Source organism: Hermetia illucens, chromosome 3, assembly GCF_905115235.1.
Source record: "Hermetia illucens chromosome 3, iHerIll2.2.curated.20191125, whole genome shotgun sequence".
Taxonomy (NCBI): Eukaryota; Metazoa; Arthropoda; class Insecta; order Diptera; family Stratiomyidae; genus Hermetia; species Hermetia illucens.
In genome coordinates, this window is record NC_051851.1 from 100,490,181 (window position 1) to 100,506,120 (window position 15,940).

General features: G+C 40.0%; 1 protein-coding gene across 2 annotated transcripts in view; it reads right to left on the bottom strand.

Annotated features, from left to right (window-relative positions):
- LOC119653159 (neuropeptide F receptor) overlaps positions 1–15,940 on the bottom strand; it is a 276,920-nt gene that overhangs the window by 71,345 nt on the left and 189,635 nt on the right. The gene's annotated exons all lie outside the window — the stretch shown is intronic.

Consider the following 15,940-nt stretch of genomic DNA (forward strand, 5'->3'; position numbering starts at 1 on the left):
AGAAGGATGACTATCATTACCCTTTGAACAAATAAAAAGTACTAGGATATTCCATTAAGGTGGTGAACTTATTTTTCAAAGACCCTTGGGAATCTATCCAACTAGCGTAAGTTTCATATTTTTCTTCCAAGCACTAAGTATTGTTCCTGCCTTTCAATCCAAGCAAGTACTTTTCTTAGGGAGTACTTTTTATGGGCTTAAAGAGAGCAAGACCATATTAGCATTAATTCAGTATCTGTCTGTCCGTCTGTGTGACTACCTGTTACACCTACCCCACTTATGCGAAAGCATAAATTTCACGCATTATCAATAACATGTAAGTAAAAGATCTCGACCAGTACTTTACCAAGTCAAAAACCAGAAGCTCGGTGCTTCAAATAGGAAAGGTTTTGTGTATTTCCAGTATAAGAATATTTGAGTGTACATTTGCACCTAGCTCGTAATACTTATGCATTTGGTATGTGAAATTTGCCGACTCTGCAGGTTGTGCACGGGAAATATCCGCAGGGGGACCATCAAGGTCATTGGCTTTACTCTATTTGAATTTGTTGATGGCAAGGAGCAGTTCGTATCCACATGTCACAGTGGCTTACCATATTACTCACAAGGCGCCGGAATAATTTTTTTTCCGGCAGCCATTTTTAGTAAAAGAATTCTTCTTTTTACTTTTAAAGTAATACAATTTTTGCTGCCATGGCCTTAGCGATTCGCTGCTCGCTCCGACACACGTTTTCATTCTTTTTCGCGGTAATGTAGCTCCTTCCTCTGCACGCAGCCAGTAACAGAACTCTCGGTTTCTTAGGTCCATTAATTCGCCTCCACTTTTCCGCGATCAGTTAGCCTAGTAATGCGCTTTGGGGGCGTGACAACCAAACTCATCGCGGAGCGAAGTTATTTTTAATAGCGACCTATTGGTCATCAATTTTCTTGTGCAGATTGTTTAAAGTGTGTCGGTCGAGCCAGTTTTTACACTGCTGGACTGCAGATACTATAACGACACTCAGTCGAAGGTAAACGCACATCAGATGATCTCAGAACCTTTTGGGTCCTACATTTAGAAGATAACTCTTCAGATCACTGCTGATGGCGTTATAGTTAATTTGTTTCGATGTTTTTTGCGTGTCATTCGAAGTCCAACTGATATTGTAGCAGGCTCTGTGCCGTACAGTTTGCCACTGATGGCGGAGCGGAGAAAGTTGCACTTGAAATAAACAAAGTAACTTTAACTTAAGTTAATGTGGTTAGTTTCAGTCTTGGACGACAATCATCTGACCGAAGAAAAATTTGGACTAAATAAATCAAAGCCCTGGAATGATCACGGATGGAGAGGCGGGTGTTAATTATTTTACGGATCAAAATTCAAGCTCACGAACATGTGGAGTGCAGGGGGTCGAAAGTGAACGTTTCCTTCTTTCAGAAACTACTAAATAGCAAAAGTTTAACAAAAATTACGAATTTTGGTATCCAGGGCTCTCCAACCCGATATCTCCTCAAATAATGTTAATAATAGTATATTACCACACGTTGAAAATTGAGTGGAAACCCTCCTTGAGTTTACCCTAGAATCATATAATACAAAATATGATATAAAGCGTGATACTTGCATGTTTGGTAAATTCCACTGTTGCTGACTTAGTTATAGTAGCTCAGGGGTAAATTTCCTACAACCCAAAAGACCAGATGTAAATATCATATAAAAGTGAGTAGTTTGACATGCTAAATGGCTATACATTACAAGCTACGTGCAAATGGAACAGTTCTTTACTCAACTATTTTTACAGAAAAAATAAACAAAACCTTTGGTAGCTGAATCGCTGAGCTTCTGGATTTCTACTTTTTGCTTGCTTGTTGCTCGATTGCATTCTTTCGCTTTGTGAGTATGTAATCACTTTTTCGTTTTCATAGAAATAAACGGGAACCGTTCGGCCCTTGTCTGAGTGAAGTAAGCGTTCTTCTTTGATGTGGAGGTGGTCCGAAACTAATGACTGCTATGGTAGGAACAAGGAAGGCAGAGTTCAGCTGGCTCAGAGGGGCAGAGTCAGCCTCTAACATTTGCGAAGGATAACAGCTTCCCTATTCCGCAATTAGAGGCACCTTGTCTCCGAAGCTCGGCAATCGCAAGGCAAGTGTCTTAGGGAAAGACAGTCTCCGTAACTTCTGCGCTGTAATTACAATTGTCGCCTCTCCTTAATATGTAACCCACCTACTGCGACTTTCTATCACAACGCATACGGGTACCAGGCCTGTGCGGAACCAACTTCGTCGTTGGTAATATTATATAATAGTATCAAGTCAACATACCCCAATGATACGACTCAGACAGGTGTTAACGAAAACTTAGAGCCTTTAAGTAACAGTGGGGGTCGCTTTCAATGTGCTACTCCCATATAGCAATACAGAAAGAACACTAGCACTGAAAGCCGCAACTTTATATTATATTATATTCTGGATTTTAGACAAAGCAAAGAAAACGAATCTGGCGTTGTTAATGCATCGGCCAACATCTAATTCGATGCCACCGCTGACTTCCTAACATAGCATTGTGCAGTTATGATGCTCTTGAACCTGCACGCGAATCTCGCAGTGCGCTTGCCAGAGAGTGCAATAGAGACCCCAAATGCTTATTGTGCGAGGTGAAAGAGGGACAGGGTGCCCGGCATATTGCCAGAAGTAGTAAATGTCCGGAATTTTGAAAGGCGCTCACTGCAATGAGAAAATTAGGTTTATTCAAATAAACCTCAATCATTGCAGGGTCGCTCAGGATTTACTTGAGCAGACCAGGTTCGACCACCTTTATACCCGAAGCGCGAGGTTCTGATATTCTGACTTGTTTGTATCTGTTGTAGGTTAAGTTCTTCACATTTGCTAATGATATTTAACTCCGAGTGTGAATTTAATGTCACTGAATCTCGGAGATTCTAGTTCGGGTCATAAAAACGTCTGCTGCGATCCTTTTGATACAAAAGATTTGGTCTAAAGAATAAAACGAAAAGACAATCAATCAGATTGAACAATAAATGGCGGAGCAATCTCAAAAGTATCCGGATAACTTGGGTGTCACAAGTACAATTCATAAAAAAAAATGCGTTTTGTTGTTCCTGTTAATACTAACTTGTCTGAAATTTCCTGATTTGCCTTCACGAAACAAAATTACAAAATTGTGAGTTTCCGCTTAAAACTTTGAGGGATGGTTCTTGAGACTATATGCAATAAGGGTAGAAAATAAAAAAATGTAGCAAAAAAAAATTGATGACTCTGAAAAGTCCCCATTTGTATATACCATATTAATTCTATTTGTGGAGGTATCGCAATGATGTCTTTAAGGCCTAGAGATTCAAATGCACAACCCTGGTTTTTTTCAGATTTTTGGGCTGAATAGGTTTTGAGAACGTCATCTGATTTGCTTTTTTAGCCCACATTTTTTGCCCTCACTGTTTCATCTGATATGACCAGAACCAGTTTAGATAAGGACCAATTGAGCCCTTCGTTTGATATCACACACGGCCATATTCGGTGAAAAAAAAATGTTTCACTCCTTTTTCCCATATATGGAGAGTCTGCCTCAAACTGAACGAAAGATGGGCCACTTGCTCCATGTAGCCACACACACCACACGCTCTCACGAAATTTCGTGACAGTAGGTTTAACCGTTCCCAAGTAGAACGGGTGTGATATACAGATAGACAGACAGACATTGAGTCGATTTTAATAAAGTTGTATTTTCCAGTAGCCTACATAACGACGACCGTCTGGTTGTGGATAATAATCCGGCTTAACAGGTTGCGGTGGGCGGGTCTCCTAATTCGTATGGATGAGGATGATCAAACTCGGCAACTCTATAAGGGCAATATCTACGATAGAAAAAGAAGACGAGGCAGACCCTGCCTGAGAAGGAGCGATGGCATAAGTCAGGACACGAAACAGCTTTCAGGAATTTAGATTGGTAGAACTCGGCACTCCACACAAGTGGAGTTCCTTATTAAGGCATGCCTAGACCGAATACCGGTTGTTGCGCCATTGATGATGTATTTTGAAAAGCTAGTAAAAGGGGAAAGAACAAAGTAAAAATATTATGTATTAACTCGTTTAAAATATGAATTTCCTGACGAAAACTCTTCTTTTGCTTCAGCCTTTGTCCCGTTCACAAGCGGGGTCGGCTCGTCGTGATCGGTTTCGCCATTTGGCTCTATCGAATGCCTGATCTGGGTGCAAGTCTGGAAACCAGAAGCTGAACACTTCAGACATTTATCCCATTTGTCCCATTTGTTAATGGATTTGGTATGCCAGACTATTCAATTTAGGACTATACCGACAAAGCTTTAGATTGCAGTAAATTTTTGAGATTAGCGAGAAATTTGACCCATTATAACTTTGTTAATAATAGCGCGACTTCCAATGCTCAACATTATGGCCTAAATTACTGCAATGTGATGATTCTAGGATAAACTTAAGACTTTTCAATTGAGTAGTTTCTGAAAATGGGTCCTTGAATTGACTTCTCTCGAAACATGCCCCCCCTCCCCCGTTTGCAATAAATTACGAAACTTCGAAAGGTACGGCTTGAGCCCTTTCATTTGATATTCACACATTTAATAACAAATGTCACACCTCTTTTCACATGTCTGAAGAGCCCCCCTGAGACATTAAATCACCCCATGCACTGCATATAGAGGCATGTATAGACTACACGTTCTTACCAAATTTCGTGACGGTAGGTTCAACTGTTTCAAGGTGGCTGATAGACTGACAAACGGACAAACAGGCATCGAATGCGAAACTCAACAAACACTTTTTTCTATCATGAAAAAGGAATGCCTGGAATAATTGAAAAATATTGCTGATTTACTAAAAGACAACGACAAAACTTAAAATGCATTTTCTTCACCCTCGTCTAAATTTTTTTTCTTGGGTGTCGGCTGTGGTGAACAGAACGACCTTTCGCAGCAAGATCTTAAATTTTTTGGAGGCTGATAAAAAAGGATTTTATGATGAATGTACATTAGGGGACAACAGCTTCTGTATCTCAGAAGAATTAGAATGAGAAGAAAAGTAAAATCGACAATTTTAATTTATTCCGTTCTATATTTCATGTAATTTATGTTTTTTCCCATTAACTAAGTGTGTTTTAACCTAGATTGAATGGATTCTTTTGCATATTTTTCCCGCACTCAACGTAGTAAAATCTATAAACAAGTCGGGAAACCGGAAGCTGGACGCTTCAGGTACGAAAGGTTTTGTGTATTTCTTAGTACGTAGCACGTAATATATCCATATATTATGTGAGAGTATCCACTTTCGGGTGATATTGATATTCAGAGTCTTCAATTTTCAAAGAAGCAACAAATTTGAGGCATTATAAGTTTGTTAGTAATAGTGCGATTTCCACCACCTTGGTAAGATCATGCTCTATATTATAGCCTATATCACTGCAAAATTTCATGGTACTAGGATGAACTTAAGGGGGGTTTCTAACCAATTACAAAAAATTGTAGTAATATACTATTATTAATTTTATTTAAACGGATATCGGCATGGAAGGTATTTCGGAGCCAAGGCACCATATAGTGGCAGCCTCCTGATTTTTTTCAGATTTTTCGGTTTGGTAGTTTCTGAGAATGGCCTCCTTAAAGAAGTGATCACTTTCAACCCCCCGCGCTCCCCACCCTTCCAGCGAATGTCAAAACTAAGATCGGCTTGGAAAAGTACTAATCGAGACCTTTAATTTGATACCCCAGATGACTATATTTGATGAAAAAGAATTTTACACCCCCCTTTTGCATGTATGGGGACCCCCCTTTAAATTCGACGTAAAAGGATATAATTCACTGTATGCGTGAGCGTTCACAGTTCCCACCTTTCTACCAAATTTGATGTCAATCGCTATAACCGTCTCCGAGAAAAATGCGTGTGACGGACAGACAGACGGACAGACAGACAGACAGTAAACCGGTTTTAATAAGGTTTTATGTTTACACAAAACCTTAAAAATGCACAATTGGGCGAAAATGTAAGAAACCTGTTGTTTGGTCAATTCAATCTCACATTTCGTTTCCTTTTCTTTTCATTTCTCTTGTGCCCTAGAGGTCTTGAATAAAGTGCTCTAACACACGTCAAGGTCCTGATCCAATTGTATTGTTATTATTGTTATTTGAAGTCGCAGTGGCTGCTAAATACTTTGTAAAGAACCTAGGGGAACTAGGATGATCAAACGACCATCCTAGGTGGCTGGACGACCTAGATGGAAGAGCTATCCCAGAAACCTAAAACGTTGGCGAAATTGACCGTGACGGTCGCCCGCAAAGACTGAAGCTCAGTTAAAGTGTTCGGTTGACACGTTTTTGCCCGCCTCTGTGCTAGCCAGGTAGGTTAGTACAAAATTAGCGTGTTTATACTGATGCTGCGCACAGGAAACCGCGTGGAGCCGTAAGCCTCCGGGTCCGAGTGCCGCGATCGAGAAGGAAGATCCACGACGGGTCCCGATCATTGTTTATTCAGTCTCAGATAGTGATTGAGACGCATCCCCTCAGGTTTCCTCTCATCCTTGACATCCTCAGGCCATTATTTAGACGACGTTCCTTGTAAAGTTTTGAGGGCGTGAAGGGGGAAGAGAGAGGGAGGAAGTCCTAAAATCAAAAAAAAATCTCACATTCATATTATATTCATAGGAAATGCAATCAAATAAAAATATAAAAGTAGAATGAAATCAAATCGAAGCAAAAAAAAAATATATATAAAGTTAAAATGAAATCAAAATACCAAAAATATATAAGAGAAATATGAAATTAAATAAAAAACAAAAATTACAAAAGAAAATTAAAGCAAAAAAAAACTTACACGCTGGTTACACTCTGACCTCGGCGTGGCCTGTATTTGTTGTTGTTTTATTTCTTTCTGTTTAATACGGAGATTGCTCGACTCAAAAGAAAGAAGAAAAAAATATGCATACGGAAATATTACTGAATTTAATGCAAAAAAAATATACCAAAAGTCTTCTTCTTAACTTTCTTCTTAATTTTCTTTCAATTCAATTCAGTGCAAAGAGGAAAACGTCTCGCACACACTTAGACCAGACATTTTTAGAGGCCACAAATGTCATCTTGTATGAGTGTTGCACACTCAAAGGGAACGTCTTCGACAGTTCGAAGCTGAAACTTCAGCACAAAATCACTAAACGGTTGTTCCCGCGAGAAACTGAGGAAATTCACGTTCATCACAAAGTAAGCTCCTATTGGACAACCGTTTTACTGTTCGCGAAATACGTCCTCTTGGCAGACTGTGATTTTTGCGGCTTTTTATCCTGCCGCCCATGCACAACCTTCCCAAAACTTTGCACTGCTGCACAACAAACAGATTCCCCGACCTCGCGACTACGCCTCCACGTCAATCATTACTTTTTCCGCTAACTTTCGTTCCGGTTCAAAGAGTTATCGGATTTTCGTCTTATACAAATAACTCTCCTCCGCCAAAATTCGGGAGATCGCGAAATTACCTGTAACTCTACCCTCTATGGCTCCGACACAAACAAGACATTTTGAAATCTCACCGGCCGTTGATCAGCTGTCCACCCACGAACCGGTCACCAGGCCGCTACGCTCATCTTGCAGTAACATGCACGTGCGCCTACGGATGCGGAAAATCATTCACCTCTGTCATCAATTTGCCCGGAAGCAATCTGCGGCGAACATTAGGATAATTGCACATTATTTGAGCAAGTTAATTCAGAAAGAGGCGAATGAGATTCTGCTCCCGTCGCGAAGTCTCGGTCACTACATCTTTGTGTATGGCTCTTTCTCTCTCTTTTTAAGGTTTTGTGTGAAACAAAACCTTATTAGAATCGATTCGATGTCTGTCTGTCTGTCTGTCTGTCTGTCACACCCGATTTATTCGGAAACGGCTGAACCGATTGTCATGAAAATTGGTAGGAGTATGTGATCTGCCGTTCATGCAGCTGACGCCATTTTGTGTTAAGTTTAAGGGGGGCTCCCCATACATGTGAAAGGAGGGTGCAAAATTTTTTTTCATAAAATGTGGCGATGTGGGGTATCTAATGAAAGGTCTCAATTAGTACTTTTCGAAACTGGTTCAATATTTGATATTGGGTAAAACATAGGGGAGTGAGGGCTCAAAATATGACCCACAAAAAGTGTAACAGGTCTCGTTCTCAGAACCTATCCAACCGAAAAATCTGAAAAAAATCTCAGTAGTGCATCTCTACGAAAGCTGGGCCTCAAAATATATCCGGTTCCGATATCTGCACAAATAAAGTTAATAATAGTATATATCCACATTTTAGAAATTTGCCCGACACCCCCCTTATGTTCATCTCAGAAGTACAAAATTTGGCATGCGTGTAATGAAGAACATAGTGCACAATTTGATCAAGTCTGAAGAAAATCAAACTATTATTAGCAAAGTTATAGGGGGTAAAACTTTACAATTTTTTGTGAATTTCGTGCACTCTACAACCTGCATGACGTCATCATCACATATCAATTTGTCAATACGAAGTAAGTTCATATGAATTGGGTTTTGTTTTAGTTTTTTAATCATTTGTATATAAATATCAATTATTCCAACGAGACATGTGTGTGTGTAGGTATATAGTATATGCGTGCTAATGAACTTTGCGGGTAGTGCCTAATTCAGATAGATATAAGAAGTAAATCGGAAATATGGGTACGATCAATTTATACACGTGCCTATATGTGTACAGTATTCGGAAATAGGCAGTTTGTTTGTTTAGGGTGAGCGTAATATCTACGGCTGTAATATGTACGTATGTCTCGTAGTTTTGTAGCTGTATACGGGTAGAAAAATGTGCGTTGAAATTTCTTAGATAAGATGAACACAAAACCTTTATACCCGAAGCGCGAGCTTCCGGTATTCCGACTTGTTTAATGTGTCCTTTTGGTAACCTAGTTGTTTTTCGACAGTAATGGGTCTGCTGGAACCGACCTCGATTATGTTAAATTTGAATTAGACATTGTAATGGTTACCCTTTTTGTTGCGTCTCTCGTGGTTCCTGGCTTACCCCATGATGTATGCTGGTTTTATATTTAACCTTGTTTTCTCCTTCTTACTGCTTCATTTACTTCTCTCCTATAGCGTTTCCCACTAGCTGTACCGAAGATTTAATTCTTTAAGGGTTTCTGCGAAATAAAACTTTATAAAATTCAATGTCTGTCTCAGAGCCTATCCAACCGAAAAATCTGAAAAAAAAACCGAATGGGGCATCTATGGGAAATCTGAGCCAAAAAATATTATACATCGCATTCCGAGATCTGCTCAAATAAAGCTAATGAACATATTACCATATTTTAGGAATTTACTCGAAAACGAAAGTTCATCCAAGAAGTACAAATGGTACCGTTGTAAGTAAGTATAACACACAAACCTGGAAAATTTGAAGGAAGTACAACTATTATTGACAAAGTTATAGGAGGTCAAATTTGTGTATTTCACCTGAATTATCAAGGAATATTTTGCATTTTTAGCTATGAAATGCATCGATGTGTGAAATGCCACTATTTTATATGTGCGGCTTGCCTTGGTTTCCTCTATGCCAGAAATGCGAGACTGCCGCTTATTATCAGCAGCGGTAGGAATGGGAGTGATCCATTTCCTCCTATTTCCATTTTAAATTTCCGTTGTAAACTTTTGGTGTACCCTGTTGACCTTGATTGAAATATTCCCAACCTTACCCTTTTGGGTGGGGTAACCTTTGAGTAATAAACCCAAAGCTACCTCCCGTAACGGAAATGTCCATTGCTTACATCAACTCGATTAGTAAAAGGAAATGCCGAAAATATGGTTGCAATATGTCGATTACATTTTCGCCAGTAACTGCCACAGCCGTGCGCACACAACTTCTTATATGTATTAAAACGTCATCAAACGTTACATATCTCAAACCTTCAACTTTTCATTTCCGATTTCTTTGTACCTATTTTTCGTGAGAGCAAATATTAGCTCTGATATGATATAAAATACGATGCAGGCCCATAGTAAAATTTGCCTTTTGGAGTAATTTGATAGCCAATGTTTCAAGTGATAGAATTAAACAATGTTCTTCCTTCTTCGGCACAAAGTGATTTTATTCAATAAATATGTGTTTCGGGAATCAGTTGATCACTTCGCTTAACTTCAAGTACTTTGTATTGTGTAATGGCAATTGTATTTTCAAATAGGTACAAATTAAACAGTCGTGCATCGAAAGTTGCTCAAGAGAAAACCAGAAACCCTTGATACTACCTACCGTCTAGTTTTCGGTTGCCGATTCGGACTCCATTTTTTCTCAGATACACCTACCTTTGATGATGTCTCTATTCATAGCCGCTGAATTCTGATTGCCTCTGCTTCCCCTACTGACGGGCACAAAAACAACCCGTATAGTACATTCTTCTTTTTTCTAATGACTTGCAAGCGCATATAACGAAAGAAGCTTTCCATTTTACTATATAGCCAGAAGATATTAAACGCAAATGAAGTTTTCTAAACATTTTGCGAACTACTCTTCTCAAAGCAGATGTAAATAAATGAACACTCATATTCTTGTTTCCATATGGTGCCCTTTCTTAGTCCCTTTCCGAATTATCCTGAGAGATGTAATAAAGGAAATTAAATAGTTGATCCAAAAAATATCTTTAACAAAGAAATGCGTTTAAAATATCCAAAACATGTTGACTTTGACTCTAAGCACATAGATATATACTTTCTTCATTTACTATCTCTCTCGTCGAGGCTCCAGTCACAATTGTGAGATGAATCAGAATATTCCCGGGAGCTACTCCAAAAACCAATTTTCTTTGAGACGTGAGAAAAAATACACATATTTATGTATATTTCTCGTCATACAATGAGTGAACATTATGTAAAAAGATTGGATTGGATAAAGTTGATGTTATCGTACTATAGCTCGTGTGCAAAGTTAATGGAAATGTGATAATCATTGTTGCTTGTGATCCCTTGCAGAAGGCTTTAACTTTATTTGTGAGCTACATAACACTGGAAATTGAAATTTGATTTGTGAGGACATTTATATTTTAGTGGATACGTTACTACATATAAACCAACAGCTAAATTGTGCAGGAGTGAAAAGTATAGAAAACATGAATACTGGGAGACGACGACTCGCCATCATCGTATCAAATAATAGAATGACTAGAGCCCCACTAAGTACTGACAACGCTTACTATATTATAGCAAAATTAAATTATATTTTTAGAAGTCATCCTTGTTCGGTATTCTCGGGAATCCATTAAAATATTTGACCTAAAGACCCAAAAACCAGACAGATGTACCTCACCACAGTAATGCCAGGAACTATAATGCTAGACTGTTGCGCTGGGTAAGTTTGGTACTAAGTGAAACTTTTGGAGTTAGGCTCGGTTTCTCACAGGGGCATATAGACTAAATGCCAAAAACGAAACGTAGGTGCGAATTTGGCATAGCACTACACGGCTAAAGGGCAGTCTTTTCATTGCACTCAGTCGTACCATTCGCGTGCAAAATTTTCTATTAACGACAGGAATCATTAAAGGAAAGACTGAGACCACAATACAAGAAGAGCTTATAAAATCTATTCTATTCAAGTCAGGAAACCGGAATGTGGACGCTTCAAGAATGAAAGGTTTTGTGTATTTCTTTTATGAAGACTCCCCACCGTTCCAACAAATGTCACAACTAATACCGGCTTCGGAAAGTACGAGATCTTTCAATTGATATCCCACATGACTATATTTGATGAAACAAAAATGTACACCTCCCTTTTGGATGTATAGGGACCCCCCTTTAAATTCGGTGTGTAACTCACTGTATGGGTGAGCGTTCACAGTTCCCACCTTTCGTCCAAATTTGGTGTGAATGGCTACAACCATTTGCGAGAAAAATGGGTGTGACGGACAGACAGACAGACGGACATACAGACAAACAGTATACCGATTTTAAAAATGTCAATTCTACTGAAAAATATCTTAATGTCTTTATAGAACACTTCGCTTCCTGCAGTACAGAAGACGCCTAGAGACTAGATCTAAGTCCACTTATGTTCTCAACGTGGACAGTGAGTCATATAGGTAAACTTAGCTTATACTGGGAAGTGGGTGAATATTCACCCGAATCAAAGTACATTCAACAGAAAAACTCAATTGCAACTCAGAAGCCTGGATCTTCAGGTATCAAAGATTTCGTTGTTTTTTTATGTAAGAATATTTGGGTACTCCATGGCTCTATCTGAAGAGAGATAGTAGCTATAAAGCAATTCAGAATATATTGTATATAAACAATGACGCTGTATATGCATATGAATTTGTTTTGCTAGCGCGCAGTAAGCTTCGGCGAAGCAAATCAGTTTGATATACTTTAATTTAGGATTTCTGTAAACTTTAATATGAATCTCTATGTTGCGATATATGCACATACATTCTGGGCTAGAATTGTGTAAATGTTCTTCACATTCTAGACTATTTATTATTTGTTCCAAATGGTTTATGAAAGACAATTTATTGTGGATAATATGAAAATTAAAAAGCGAAGAAAAAAAATATTTTATTTAAGCAAAAAACAATCAATTCCATTTTGGGCTATTTACACTGGTTTGACATACTACATAAAAAAGGAAAATTCTATATTATTAATACTTTCTGTACGAACTTTCTGTTTTAGTAATGGCCTAGATACGAGACGGCATGCTTTCAACTAGTTTCCGACACTCTTCTTGAGAAATAGAAGTCCACATTTCATTGCAATGCTCCAAAAGTTCATTTGGATTTTTAAACGCGCTTCGATAATTATAAACTCGATTTTTCAGAATGCCCTAAAAATTGTCTATAGGATTTAAGTCCGAAGGTTGTGACAGCCACTCCAGCATTCAAATTTTCTTATTCTTTAAAAATTTTGGTGTTCTTTTGGCTTAATGTTTGGGGATATCCTGTTGCATTATTGTGCTATCAACACCTCAACCCTACTTTCGCAAACTTGCCATGTATGACAACTTAATTATGTCGATATACATTATTAGCGTCCATATTTCCACAGTTTCGATGCAGCGCACTTACAAATTCTACAAAAAAACTTCCTTAAAGTAACAACTTTCCGCCACCAAATGTCATTGTAGATATTACGTTCCAGTCTCTTATTGGCATTTTGGGTTATATACATATTTTGGTTCATTAGGCCCAAGCTCATTGGGCTAATCTGTCCAAATACCTGCCTAATACTGTTTCGCGTAGTTTTCATATTTTTTGGCAAACGCAATCCAAAATTTCTTATGTCTCTCAGTCAAATGTGGCTTTTGTATTCATTTGAGCGTTTGAAAACCGCTGATTTCTCGAGCAACCGTACGTTTGGATATGTTCACATTGTAGCACGTCGACAGTTTTTGTTGCACCTTCCGAGGATTTTTTACTTATTCTGAAGAAATTAAACACTGAACAGTCGGTCAGTCCCATGCGGAGAAAAGAGAAGAAACGTTGTTTTGAGAAAAAAGAAACAAAATTTATAAAAACTGAACGTATCACGACCCCTTAAATAAGAAATGCAACTGATCATATTTTCATTTACTAGTTCTTCATAGCCGAGAAAGATGCCTTCTGGCAACTTCTCGATGAAAAGACTTGTCACGTGCCCGCTGACGACTATATTATCATTGCCGGCGACTTTAATGGTCATGTGGGTGAAAAGGCAGACGTTAGCGATTGTCTCATCTGCCTACATTTTATAGTGGGAACAATGCAAATGGACTATATTCTCATAAGACGCCAACATTTTACCATGGTCACTGATTGCAAAACCGTTCCCTATGAGACTATCGCTCCTTAAAATCGGCCGATGATTGCCACTCTGGGAATTAATCCACCGATAAAACAGCGTGAGGAATGCACTGGCCCGCCACGCATTAAATGGTGGCGATTTCGTGAGAAGGAAGAAGAAACGATCTCACTCACACCATTACCAACCATAACGAATGTTGAAGAATTGTGGAACCAAATGAAAGACACGATCCACAAACCGGCCTCTGCAACCCTCGGGGTCACCAAGCCGGGTAACCAGTGTACCAACCGAGATACCTGGGTTTGAAATAATAATGTTGAAATGAAGGTCCTTGAAAAGGAACGCCTCTACAACAAATTTCTCGACGATAAAACACCGGCCAATTGGCAAATTTATAAGAATGCCAACTGGAAAGCAAAGAAAGTAATCGCTGTCACCCGAGCGGGCCATTATCAAACATTTTTACGATAAACCGGTCACTCAGGATGGCGAGAGGGATCTGTATCGACTTGCCAAAAGCAAGAAAGTACGCAGAATATCGAACACTTCTGCTGCGTTAATAACAAAAACGGTAATTTGCTTACCAACCGTCGAGCCGCAATGGATAGATGCGAGAATACTTCGAACTGATTTCAACTGAAGAATTTGTTCATCCTCCACTTCCACAATCATTGCCGACATTTGGACCAGTTCCACCTGTCAACGCAACTGGGTGCTCTGAGGTGGCGGGAAGGAAGACGGGCGGCAAAACTGTCGGCTGAACCAAAACCAAGTGGCCGAGGAGAACCTCCACGTGGTGGCACCGGGAAACGCTGTATCGCATTGGCTTGCCGGCCGTGATGCAGTAGGCGAATGCTCCAAGGCCTAACTAGGGCGATCAGACCCGAATCTGCACTGGGACTCATCTGAAGTGGCTTCGGTCACGAAACCTTACCCGGGGGTATACTGGTACCATGGGAACCGAGGTAGCTCCTGAACTCTTATACTTCAGGAGAATTCCTGTCGTATCTGAGTACAGCTTGGTTGGTTGCGGTTGGCCCCCTTGTGGGAGTTTCATGGGGGCTGTGGTTGTGCTCAAGCGAGAAGAGACCTTCGGGCCTCGACGTGATGTTGCGTATCAACACGGGTGCCGTACTCCTTAGTTCGGTAGAGATTTAGATAATTCTTGCATCCACCAGTATGAATGCTAAGCCATGCACTTGGTATAGACTGGTACCGTTGCGCTTGTCTCAGCGGGGCTCTGATTGTGGTCACAAAATCAATCCGTGTCTTAAGAGGACCGTAGGATTAAGTCTCAAGACAGGTACCTACGTTAAACACCGAGGACTTCACTGTCAGCGCAACTGGTGCTCAGAGGTGGCGGTGAGGAAGAGGGGGCGGCAACCCTGTCGGCCAAACCAAGACAAAGTGGCCAAAGAGAACCTCCATAGTGGTGGCACCGGCAGACTGTGTACTCACTTTGGTTTGCCTACCGTGATACAGTAGGCAAATGCTCCAAAGGCCTAATTAGGGCGATCAAACCCAAGTCAGCACGGGGACTCATTTCAAGTGGTAATTGGTCACGAAACCTTACCAGGGATATACCGGTACCATGGGAACCGGGATAGCCCCTGCACTCTCATACTTCGGATCAACTCTCGTTGTATGTGAGTACAGCTCGGTTTTTTGCGGTTGGCCCCCTAGTGGGAGCTTCCTGGGGGTTGTTAGTTATGCTCAAGTGAGAACAGACCTTCGGGCCTCGGCATGGTGTTGCGTTTCAACACGGGTGACGTACCTCTGCCCTGGTAAGAAACCGTAAAGCCGTCGTCGCTTGACTTTTTTTTAAAAAGTTTGGGTGTAAGCCCTAAGCAAGGGGTCCGTGGACCAGGAAAGAGGGAGTAAGTTGCTCCCCATTTGGTCCGGTCCTGCATTAAGTTGATGCGGACTTAGGACCCCATCATTCTCAAAACGAATACAAGCCAAATTTGTCAAAAACTGCGGAACGACTGACGCAATACACGCTGCGCGTTTACTCATGGAGAAAAACCATGAGAAGCATCGCCCTCTGTACATTGCATTTCTGGATCTAGAGAAAGCGTTTAATCGTGTGCCACACTAACGCATCTGGTACACGGTCTCAGATTGAATCTTAACAAAACTGAATTTTTGACGACCGATCCCCATGAAACAG